At 40.2% G+C, this 12,819-nt stretch overlaps 1 protein-coding gene across 49 annotated transcripts in view; it reads right to left on the bottom strand.

The window, feature by feature from the left end:
* SORBS1 (sorbin and SH3 domain containing 1) overlaps positions 1 to 12,819 on the bottom strand; it is a 306,881-nt gene that overhangs the window by 219,398 nt on the left and 74,664 nt on the right. For 4 of the 49 annotated variants that reach the window (XM_078150962.1, XM_078150959.1, XM_078150963.1 and 1 more), the window contains exon 2: positions 6,186 to 6,265. The exons of the other annotated variants lie outside the window; for them this stretch is intronic. The gene's annotated coding sequence lies outside the window, so the exon portion shown is untranslated. The remainder of the gene's footprint in view (positions 1 to 6,185; positions 6,266 to 12,819) is intronic. 49 annotated transcript variants of the gene reach the window in all.

The raw sequence follows: 12,819 nt of genomic DNA, 5'->3' as shown, positions 1-12,819 counted from the left end.
ATCTTAGAGAGTTGCTTGAGCTTCAGAGAGGTTAAGTGATTTGCTCATGGTCACACAGTTAGCAAAAAGGTCAGCTAGCACTCAAGTCTTCCTGATTCATAGATCAATAACTTATCTGCTAGTCCACGTTGCTAGTCTACTAACCCTATCCATAAGGTGAAATAGTTAGTCAGATATGAAGTATTCTTGACAAAGTCACATTAGCTCTCAGTGATCCCTTCTTCCCCTTCTAAATTAATGTTTGTGAGTGATCCCTTTAAAAGTATGTTCTGGGGGCAGCTGGGTAGTACAGTGGATAGTGCACCAGCCCTGAAGTCAGGAGGACATAAGTTCAAATCCAGCCTCAGACCAAACACTTGACACTTACTAGCTGCGTGACCCTGGGCAAGTAACTTAACTCCAACTGCCTAAAAAAAATATATAATTTTTTAAAAAGTATGTTCTAGAATGTTTCCAGAAACTGATGACAAGTTACAAATCTCTAATTTTTAAGTATTACACTCTTTCTTTTTTTAATCTGGACAACATTTAATTGGCAGCAACCAATTCTTTCCTTCATTAAATCACATCCAGAATAGTTATCTTCATCAATTCTACATTTTGAAAAATGAAATGATCATTATGTTAATACCAGAATTTATCAGCAACTCTGCTTTTAACAGAGATGTCTTAATGTCCCATCACTGCTACTTGTTTCTGTGTTAGGTTTGCAATGTTTTCTGAAAACCTCATCTGTTTTCTCCTTCTAGCTGGGTGTACAACTATGAATATGTTGCTTCTCACCAACTGCCCTGCTGCTTTACCCTCAGACCAGAGATCGTTCCCTCCCTGGAGGACTTAGCCCTTTCAGCTTTGGAACTCCCACTCTGGGTCTCATGCTGTCTTAACTGATAAGTAACTCACAAGGCCTGCTCTATCTAGCTGGCCTTAGCCATGTGTCACTTTGCATTTCTGCCATGATGTGGCCATCCACCCTACCATTTCAATCACACTTTCCATTCCTAATCAAATCAATATTGCCATTGTTACAATCTCCTCCCCCAAAGCTCATTATAATCACTGCTAGTGACTTTCCCAGCCAAAACACTCCTCCCTAGTCTGTACTTCCCTATAAACATAGCAAGCTCCTTGAGGGGAGGGCCTGTCTCAAGTTTATATTTATATCCCCAGAATGGAAAATACACACACAGTAAGAATGTGTTTTTTCTTTCTTTCATTCATTCATTCATTCATTCATTCATTCATTCATATCCTTCTCTGGTTTGCGGATTTCTTCACATGATTAATTTTCTTCCATTTTAATATTATACAACCACTCCTTTTATATAAATAAAACTGCTCCTTTTGAATAAGGCATTCTTTTACAAAGGCATTTTCCAGTCAAGAGTCCCATTCTGCCCAGTCTCAGTAGTTAAATTTTCCTCGAATTAAGGTCTCTAGCTCATTTTCTTTATAACACATTCGTTGTTGTTGTTCAGCCATTTTTCAGCCATCTCTGACTCTTCGTGACCCCATTTGGGTTTTTCTTGACAAAGATACTGGAGTGGTTTGCCATTTCCTTCTCCAGCTCATTTGACAGATGAGGAAACTGAGGCAAACAGGGTTAAGTGATTTGCCCAGGATCACATAGCCGATAAGTGACTGAAGCCAGATTTGAACTCAGGAAGATGAGTCTTCCTGACTACAGGCTAGGCACTCTATCCACTGTGCCACCTAGCTTATACATTTGTATATAGACATTTGAGAGCACAGAGATATTATCTCCAATGAAGTACTGTTCCTCTCCACTGTTATTCTTTTCTGTGGTATCTGGCCTGACAGATACATGTAAACAATTAATTCTTCACTTTCCATTTACAGTTAAAAACCTTCTTGATTGGATTCAGGGGACTCTACACAAAAAAATATTTTATCTGGATTTTGATGCATTTCATCTCTGGCCAAGAACTCATCATTCCTATATCTTAAGTGGTGGTCCAGAAATACAAATCTCACTCTCAGATAACATCTTCTCAACCAGCTGTTGACTTCCTAAATCTGCTTTTCTCTTCCGAAGCCCCCCCCCTTCGATAAATGGACCTCCTCAGCAAGGAATTTTTCTGCTTTCCAATATTGGATATCCTATCCTTTGGTGGCCCCTGTGGGTCTGCTTTATCATTTTGTGCACTATCATTATCAAGTCATCCCCTTTTCTGTGAATGCACCTATAACCATCTCTGACAAGAGTTTTGAGTTTATTTTGTAACTCCAACAATCCACTGGTCCCTCTTTTTTTTTTAATTATTTCTTCTCTGTGTCACATTTTTCCATCCCGTAAATTCCTAACAGAGATCAGGATCTCCATCTGCCCTTCCAGTTTCATAATCCTTTGAAGTCCTCTTTAATTCTTTACTAGAACATTTCATTCTCTTCCTTAATATACTGGAAAATAGAGGCATGTTCCTCTTGCCTCTTCACCTTTTCCTCTCATGATAGACCAAGCTATATTTTGTGCACACATCTCTATGATTTGTCACTGACAGAAACAGCAATGCACCTTCTGTAGGTTACTACAAAATCCTGCTCGCCTTCCATACTTGCTAGAAGGGAGATCTCAGTCCTCTGTCATACTTGTTGCTAACTCTCACAGTAAAATGTCTTTCCCATGTGTTCACCTCAACAGGGACTCTTGAGAAAGACTTTTCTCATTTATTTATTTATTTATTTGTTTGTTTGTTTGTTTATTTATTTATTTGCTTTCTTCCTTTTCTCATCATGAGGTCTTGGCTAATCAAAGCCTTAGCCCATGACAAATGATCTTACCTAGCTACTCAAAAATCCGTCTTTTCCAATAATCAGGAGCCCTACAGCAGCCAATGACACCTTTAACACTATGGACAACTGAGCCAGAGCCAAAGTATGTCTAGTTTCTAGAAAGCTGCCATTGTAGAGTCTCTTAACTCATTACCTTGTGATTGGTCACAGAAATCTCACGGCTAATTTGAGGATGCTGAACTGGAACTTGTCCCCCAGGAGGACTTTAAATATCTAATGAATAAAATTAGGCAAAAAACAGATTCAAATGTTGCTTTTTTTTTTCTTTTTACTGATTTCTTCCCAGAATAAAAGTGGAGATATGCATCACAGAATATTAAGAGTGATGAACTCTACAGTGATCATAGACACTTTAATCTTCTCATTTTACAGATAAAAAACCTGAAAGAACCTTGATGACTTGCCCAAAGTCACAAGGTTAGTTAGGATCATAACTGGAACTAGAGTGAGGTGACTCCCAGTTGGTCAGTGATTTGATGGCGTTTAATCAAAAGGTTGATAAAAGAGTCTCCATTCGTTCATAAAGTCACTTCTTCCAACTCTAAGGTTCTAAATCCTGAGATAATGACTCAGCAATCATTTATGTAAGCATATGTCACGTACAAAACACCTGCAAGGTGGTGGTAAGGCAGATACAAAGTTTAAGGTTTTCGTTGTTGTTGTTGTTTCCAGTGGGAGCTGGGAGAAGACACTAGCAGACTGGATCCTTACGAATGGCTTATGAATATTCTCCAACAACTCTTTCGATATGGAGTATCCCTGGGCAGCTGAGTGGTGTAGTGGATAGAGCACTGGGTGTGCAGTCTGGAAGTGCAAATCCAGCCTCAGATACTTACTAGCTATAGGACCCTGAGCAAGTGGCTTAATCCCTATTTGCCTCAGTTCCTCATCTGTAAAATGGGGACGCACCAGAACGGGAAAAACCATTCCAGTATCTCTGCCAAGAAAACCCCATGGACAAAGTCTATGAGGTCACATAGAGGTCACACAACTGAATAATAACAATTTCCTTGTTAAGTAGCTTAAGATCCACTACTCTAAACCACATCTGAGGTTAATGTGCCCTCTACTTTTTTCCACTGTAAGTAGATGGTCAAAGCAAAAAATTAAGACCAAGCATACAAGTGTAAGCTTTCAAGTTGAAATTAAATAAAGTTATCCAAGTTAAACTGGTATATATATAACGATATGCATACCATCAAGTTGTAAGCAACCAGGGAGGAGCTTCCCACCAGATGGACAGGCATTAACAGGCTGCAATCTTCACTGTTGGAAGGACAAGCCACATCAGTGAGACCACAGGTCCCCTATGGCCACACAGCACATGTGTTCATTTTTTTTTTTGCTTTTTGGTGAGGCAATCGGGGTTCAGTGACTTGCCCAGTGTCACACAGCTAATAATTATCAAGTGTCTGAGGCCGGATTTGAACCCAGGTCCTCCAGACTCCAAGGCCAGAGCTCTATCCATTGTGCCACCTAGCTGCCCCTATATGTTCACTATTGTATCCATGTGTTATCTGTTTACATATTGTGTCTCCCTCTGTTGTGCCCTAAGTAGAATGTAAACTCCTTGACAGCAGGAACTACTTAATTTTGACCTTTACCTTTCACACAGAAGGAGCTTAATGAATACTTGGCGGATTGGATTAGATGGGGGAATTGAGCAGAAATGGTTTGGAAGACCCCGGATCCACTTCACCTACTTCACAGTTTGACCCCAAGTCCAGACCTGCTGTAGACAGCATTATTCTGAGCCCACCCAAGTTGCCAAGGACCAAATCTCCTCACATAACAGGTAGCACAACAGGCACAGTTGTGCCCTAGACTAGAACACTGGATTGAAGCCTAGGGGGATAAAAACTTAGAGTCAAGGTCATCAAGTAAGAGACCAGTCAAATCCCAAGGGATTGGTCCCAAATCCCAACATTGGGAGGATTATAGAATAGGGAGAGGAATTCTGGTGGAGATTACCAAGACCAGAGGCACTGATGACCCTCACAGGGTCATAGCCCAAGCATCCTGGGTCAGACTCTCCCAGCTGACCGGCAGCTATGACCTCAGGTGGGGAAAGCAAAAACAAGGCAGATGCTGTGGTCAAACAGTTAAGTTTTTTACTACAGCGGCCAACTGGAGAAAGGTGATATTTTTGTCTCCCTCAGCCCTCGAACACCTTCCCCTAAATTAAAAGTGCAAAGTTCTCAGAAGAGGTCTACAATTCATCAAGCAGCTCTAAATTCCTTCACACATTCTAACTCTGACCTCAGCGCACATCACAATTAGCGGAGTTTTTTACCTCTGTAAATTGTCATAGAAACAGGAATGAACCTCTGCTGTGAAGAACAATTAAGTAGCTCTCTGGGGAGGAGGAACATTTGTTAATTGTGGACTTACCTAACCTCAAATAAAGGGGAAGGTAATTGTGAAGTGTAGTTTAATTAATCTTTCAAGAGAAAACGTCTTCCTTTGAAATAATAGCCGGTGTGGGTTGGAGAAAAGGGAAAATGAGAGGAAACAGTAGAGAGCATTTATATGGTGCCTTGAGGTCTGCAAAGTGCATCACATTTGATCCTCACAATGATTAATAATAATAATAATAATAATAATAATAATAATATTTATATAGTACTTAGTACTTATCAGGCACAATTATTAGCTGATTTGATTTTCACAAAACCATGTGATTGATGTTGGTGTCATTTTTATGTCCATATTATAGATGAGAAAACTGAAGATGAGAAAGGTTAAATCACTTGCCTGGTCACAGAGCTAGTAAGTGTCTGAGGCAGACTCTAAGTCCAACCTGGAACTTAAGAGTTGGAAGACCTGGGTTCAAGCCATACCTCTGACCCACACTGATTGTGTGGTCCCAGGCAACTCTTTCCTTTGCAGAGAAGCTGCTGACCTCCATTGGTCAAGAGAATTCCCTTATCCGGGAGCTTCTTGTACCAAGGACATCACAGGTCCAGTTTCATTCTCTTGATAATTTAAGCCCAGCCCTCCTCCCAGTCTTGGAGATAAGCATTAACATTTTATGTTCTTATGGCACTTCATGCTTTTCAAAACACTTTCACATACTCTTTTCAGGCTCAAAATAATCCTGTGAAGTAAAAAGGATAGGGACTAGTTTCAGTTTACAGATGGGGAAGCTATGACTCTGAGAATTGAAGTCGTTCATTGGTCAGTGCTCACAGATCAAGCAGTGGTAAAGCAGAGTTCTTGGTCCGCTGATGCCCCATGCAGTGCTCTTTCTGTTGTACTATGTGACTCAAATGGGACATCAAACTATGTAAAGAGACGGTCTGGAGAAAAATAATCCAAGAAAAATTGGGGTACTTTCCACCAGAATCATTTAAAAAAATAATAAAACCTACCAATGGGTAGAAGTGATAGTAAGAGACATTGGGACTGAAGGCCTGAGCAGAGCGGGTACAAACTTCTCTGGACTCAACTCCTAAAATCAAAAAACAAAAACATGGAATAAGTCATAACCACACTTGGTATTTTTCCCAGGCGTATTTCAGATGCTGCATTCTACTTAAATTTTTAAAAAAGGATTTCTGTTGGAGTTTGACAGCAAAGAAAGAAGGTAATAGTAGCAAAACTCTTTTCACAAAATTACATTTTGATTAAGAATTTGCATTTTCATACAGTCATTGGTACAAGTGGAAATAAGCCACTTTCTATGCACTCATGGGAAGGTTCACACAAACTTGAGTACCTAATTAACACATGAACAAGAAGTTTCCTGCTATAGCCTTTAGAATGTAAGCTCCTTGAAGGCAGGCTCTTTTACTTTTTTTTGCTGTATCCCCAGGACTTAACACAGTGCCTAGCATATAGTCAGTACTTAATAAATGTTTACTGATTAAAGGATCTTTGGAGAGGGTATATCTGAAAATAGAATCTGGCTTGATTCAGAACCCCCTGTAATTTGAAAATTGCATGTTATCCTCCAAGTCATTTGATAGAAAGGAACCAACATAGACAGATTCACCTTGATCCCAATTTGGATGCTTTAGGGCAAAAGACCATGGTGCCTGCATCTCTTCCCTGTGAATCTCCCACTAGGCCCCTGTCTCTTTGCCTTCCTTTCCTTTTCTTTACAGCTGGTACTGTCTTTTGCTATGCCTTCAGGAGAAGAGGAAAACCATTGATTTAGCAAGAACAGAGGAACAGAGACAGCAAAGCATTATTATAGTGCAAAGGAAAGAATCAGAGGATCCTAACTCCAATACTTCCAACTGGTATGACCTTGGGTAAATCACTTAACTTCCCTGGGCCTCAGTTTCCACGTCTGTAAAATGAGGCTTATATACTCTTCCAACATATTGGCATGGACCCATGTTGCTATGGGAAAGAGAAGGCATTTGAAAACACAGCTTGATGGCATCCATGTTTATTTCTTTATCAGTTATCTGCATCACTGATACAGCTGATCCTGTGCATAGGCTAGAAAGGAACTTTAAAGATCATCCAATCCAATACTTTCATTTTAGAGGTGAGAAAAGCCTGGCCCCAAATGGTCAAGAACTTACCCAAGATCCAACAGCTGGTTTGTCCAGAAACCAGAGAGAAACAGGGAGTAGGGCCTAGTATTCTTTCCACCTGATACTAGTCTGGATACTGTGGAAAACTGGCATGACCACATTAAACTTCATAAGGTCTTTTATCAAAAGGAAATATAGTACTCTTGAGGTGTCAAACCCACTTTCTCCTACATATTCTATAATACTTTCTTTGAGTGGAAAACCAGATCCCCATTGGAAAAGCTAACTAAATTGTTCTGAGTTTCCCTAAAGGTTTGTTTCTTAACAAGAAGCTTTCCATGAATTCCTCAGTTTAAGTATAATAATGGTTCAAAAATCTTCCAAACCTGAAATTGGATTAAATACTTTGGTCAGATTTTCACACTAATTTTTCCATATTCTTTGTGGCCATCTGGTCTACCAAATTCTGGAGTTAAATTAATTACCAGGTCCCTAAACTCCCACCCCAAAAGGAAAAATATTTGCAGATGGTATAGAAATCACAGCAAATGAGATTACTGTTCATTTTGAGCTGGAAAGGAACTTAGAGGTCATCTCTCCAACGCCTTTCATTTCACAGAGGAGAAAACGAAATGTGAAGAAGGTTGTCCAGGGCCACATAGGTAAGAGGTGTTTTTATTGTTTAGTCGATTAGCCCTGTCTGACTCTTTGTGACCCCATTTGGGGTTTCCTGGAGTGGTTTTCCATTTCCTCCTCCAGCTCACTTGACAGATGAGGAAAGTGAGGCAAATACGGTTAAGTGACTTGCCCAGGGTCACAAAGCTAGTACGTGTCTAAGGATGGATTTGAACTCAAGTCCTCCTGACTCCAGGGTCAGAGCTCTATCCACTGTGCCACCTAGCTGCCCAAGAGATGTTAGAGCTAGGTTTTGAACCTATGTCCTCTGAATCCAGATCTAGAACTATTCCTACTGTACTAATGATGAAGTCACCACCCAAAGTCATAAGACCATAGATTTAGGACTGAGAAGGACTTAGAAATCATGTAATTTCTGCCCATCCCCCGCCCCCAATTTTATGGCTGAGAAAACAAATCAAGGTTACTTCCCGGGGTCATACAAGTAGAAATTAGTAACAACACTCTTTCCATTACATCCCATTGAGATGAACTCTAAGGAACTTCAGGTCTTGCAAACGAAGGTAGTTATGCTTTAGGCAAAAGTATGGATCTTCCTTTCAGTGATCTCAGCCCTCCTACCACTTACAGCCCTTCCATTACTCCTGCAGACTTACCTAGACCCATGATTTCTCCAAGAGCACTTTGACAGTAGAATAGACAAATGGTAGTGACTGCTCAATCAGGAAAGGTTCCTTTTTTTTTTAGGCAATTGGGGTTAAGTGACTTGCCCAGGGTCACACAGCTAGTAAGTGTCAAGTGTTAACGGTTCCTTTTTTTTCCAGACTTACATCCAAAGGATCCCACAGAGCCTATATCCAGGGCTATCTCTCACTAAGATTCTGCAGGAGGCCTTTACTGACCTCAGTCAAAGAGCCACACAGTTGGAAACTGGTCACCCAGTGAAATGATTACTAAAAGAAAGCCATATTCTGAGTAATTGAAAAAAATAATTGTCCCAGAGAATAGAAAATGAAATATACCTCCCTCTCTGGGCAGAGAATTGGGAGAAGGGCACAGTGATTAGGGCAGAATGTCTCATACCTTGTCATTGTTTTTCCTTAGTTGTTTTGTTATTATTGTTGTTATAAGAAAAGGTTGTGGGAAAAGGGGAGACAGGTATATATCCATAAAGTAGGGAGGAAGGAAGGGAGGGAGGAAGGAAGGAAGGAAGTAGGGAGGGAGGAAGGGAAGGAGGAAGGAAAGGAAGGAAAAGGAAGGCAGGAGGGAAGGAGAGATGGAGGAAGGAAGACAGTTGATGCCTTGATAGTGGGGTGGCATGAACCTGGTCATCCATGCTATGACCCATGTATTCAAGAACCTGCCACAGAGTCACACCTCCAAAGTAGCACTGTAGCCACTATGGTCAGGATGTAATCAATGGTGATCCTGAACTCTGTAGTTGACTGTCAAGAACTCAATGGGATGAAACAAGGCAATGTTTTTAAATTAGATGGGGGCCAAGCTCTGATTACAAAAGATGAGCTCATCCTGATGGCCACACTGGGCTTTGCTTATACTGAGGAATCAAGACATGTTGCTGCTACTTATCCAGCAGAACAGGTCGGGGAAAATGGGACAAGCTCTACCCTGACTAAACTAACAGAAATTCAATCAAGGCCATGAAGGCATACCTTCATCCATCTTGCCAGGGGGTGAAACTCAAGATCAGCCATGACAGATTCTAGGGCCTCATTCAATTTCATGAACCTCAAGCGGGCCCCAAACCCTGGAAGTTCCACATATTCCAAAATTCTCTCCAACTTCCCACTCACTTGGAGAAACAACTGAAGAAAACTTCCTTTCCACTCATGAGACTTTGATATTGGTCACACTACAGCCCCTTCCAACTCAGTGAGAACAGAACCGAGAAGCAGCATATAATAAAAGGAGCCTTGGATTTGACTCTAAGGAAACAGGTTCTACATAGGATCATACAGAGATCTAGAGTTAAAACGGAACTCGGGGTCCATCTAATTCAACCCCCTCCCCCATTTTACAGGTGAAGAAATTAAGGTCTAAATTCAAATCCTGGCTGCCATTTGATTCCCCATATGTCCTTAGGCAAATTGCTCTACCTCTCTGGACCTCACTTTGCCCGTGTGTAAAATGTAGGGTTGGACAAGTTGGTGTCCAAGGTTCCTGTTAATTCTAAATTCTGTCATATGATGGGATGATGATCATGACCTGCAGTCAACAGAGGACCACATTTCTTTCGCTGCCCTGCTGAATAGCTTGTCTTCTAGCAGCATCCCAGCGTAACTCAGATAATTGTGCCAGATTAGCACTAGCTGACACCCAGCAGTGCCCCTCTTCTGATCCTTGGAAGAGAGGCACAAAGCCAGACAAAGCCCTGCAGTTGCCTATAAGACACTGTAGTCTCCAGGATGTCTTCCAAAAAAAAGAGGGGGAACCAAGACTGTTACCTGGGCTGGCCATCTGACTGCCCAGACTGTCCATATGGTACTCAGAGTTTTCTTAGCCAGATCTATCTCTTAGCCATTGGCTTGAAAGTGTCAGGAGAGTTACTCTGTGAAAACACAACTTAATTTTTAAGGGTTTAATCTGCCTTTTGGAATCCCTAATTGGGGCTCCCATTTTCTTTTGCTAATAAAAAAAAAACATATAGGACAACACCATTGCACCAAATTCCAGAGTCCTTCATTAGTCTGCAGTAAATGATAACGGTCCTTTGGATCTCATCCTAGAACAATTAAACTGTTTCAGAGTATTCAAGGTTCATAAAATTTGATTTGTAAAGAATTTCTAACCCAATGAAGATCGGGGGAGGGGAGAGTCTTTCCATTATATCACACTGCTGTTGCTGAGTTGTTTTTTCAGTTGTGTCTGACTCTCCATGACCCCGGTTGGGGTTTTCTTGGCAAAGATCCTAGAGTGTTTTGCCATTTCTTTCTTCAGCTTATTTTACAAATGAGGAATTGAGGCAAACAGGGTTAAGTGATTTGCCCAGGGTCACATGGCTAGTAAGCATCTGAGGCCGGATTTGAACTCAGGAAGAGGAGTCTTCCTGACTCCAAGCAAAGCACTCTATTCACTGCACTATCTAGCTGCCTCATGCCAAAAATCTAAGAGTTAGAACATTAAGAGAGAAATATGCTTTTCAGGTTATTTTTTTTTGCTTAAAATTTTAACATTTTTTAAAAAAATTTAAGTTCCAAATTTTCTCCTTCCTTCTCCTCCTTGAGATGGCAAGCAATTTGATATAGGTTATGTATGTGCAGTCATGCAAAACACATTTCTGTATTAGTCATGTTACAAAAGAAAACAAGACTGAAAAGAAATATTTTTTTTTAAATAAAGTATGCTTCAAGACTCCAACAGTTCTTTCTCTGGATGTGGATAGCATTTTTTTGTTTGTTTGTTTTTATTAGGCAATGGGGTTAAGTGACTTGCCCAGAGTCACACAGCTAGTAAGTGTTATGTGTCTGAGGCCAAATTTGAACTCAGGTCCTCTTGACTCCAGGGCCGGTGCTCTATCCACTGTGCCACCTAGTTGCCCTGTGGATAGCATTTTTTATCATAAGTCCTTCAGGACTGTCCTGAATCATTGTATTGCTGAGAATAGCTAAGGCATTCACAGTTGATCACTGTATAATATGGCTGTTCCTTTCTACAATGTTCTGCTGGTTCTGCTAACTTCACTCAGCATCAGTTCATATAAGTCTTTTCAGGTTTTTCTGAAAGCATCCGGCTCATCATTTCTATAGCACAACAGTATTCCATCAAAATTATACATCACAATTTGTTCAGCTATTCCCCAATGGATGGGTATCACCTCAATTTCCACTTCTATGCTACCACAAAAGGAGCTGCTACAAATATACGTCCTTTTCGTTTGATTTCTGTGGGATACAATCCTAGTGTTGGTATTGCTGAGTCAAAGAGGATGCACAATTTTATAGCCTTTTCGGAATAGTTCTAAATTATTCTCCAGAATGGTTAGATCAGTTCACAACTCCACCAACAGTGCATTAGTGTCCCAATTTTTCCACATCCCCACCAATATTTGTCATTTTCCTTTTCTGTAACATTAGCCAATCTGATAGGCGTGAAATGTTACCTCAGAGTTGTTTTAATTTACATTTCTCTAATCAATAGTGAGTTAGAGCATTTTTTCATATGACTATAGCTAGTTTTGATTTCTTCTTCTGAAAATTTCCTGTTTATATATCCTTTGACCATTTATCAGAATAACTTACTTTCTTATATATTACAATAAATAAGGCCTTTGTCGGAGAAACTTACCATAAAACTGTTTTCCCAGTTTTCTGCTTTCCTTCTAATCTTGGCTGCATTAGCTTTGTTTATGCAAACACTTCACTTTAATGAATCAAAATTATCCACTCCACATACCATAATGTTCTCTATCTCTTGTTTATTCATAAATTCTTCCCTTTTCCATTAATATGACAGGTAAAATTTGCCATGCTCCCCTGATTTGCTTATAATATTATCCTTTATGTCTAAACCACATATTCATTTTGACTTTATCTTGGTCTATGGTGTGAATGTTGGTCTATATCTAGTTTCTGCCAAACTGCTTCCTAGTTTTCCCAGGAATTTTTGTCAAATAGTGAGTTTTTGTCCCAAAAGCTTGCATCTCTGGGTTTATCAAACACTAGATTCCTTTGGTCATTTACTACTGTGTATTGTGTACCTAATCTGTTCCAATAATCTGCCACTCTATTTCTTAGCCAGTACCAGATTGTTTTAATAATTACTGCTTTGTAATACAGTTTGAGATCGGGTACTGCTAGGCCACTTTCCTTCACCAGGTCATGGTATTTATCTAAAAAAAAGGAGATAAGAGATGAAAAATAAA

Source organism: Phascolarctos cinereus, unplaced genomic scaffold (genome assembly GCF_003287225.1).
Source record: "Phascolarctos cinereus isolate Bilbo 61053 unplaced genomic scaffold, phaCin_HiC Scaffold_3;HRSCAF=262, whole genome shotgun sequence".
NCBI lineage: Eukaryota > Metazoa > Chordata > Mammalia > Diprotodontia > Phascolarctidae > Phascolarctos > Phascolarctos cinereus.
Note: the sequence above shows the minus strand (reverse complement) of the source record. Positions and strands in the feature narration are given on the sequence as shown.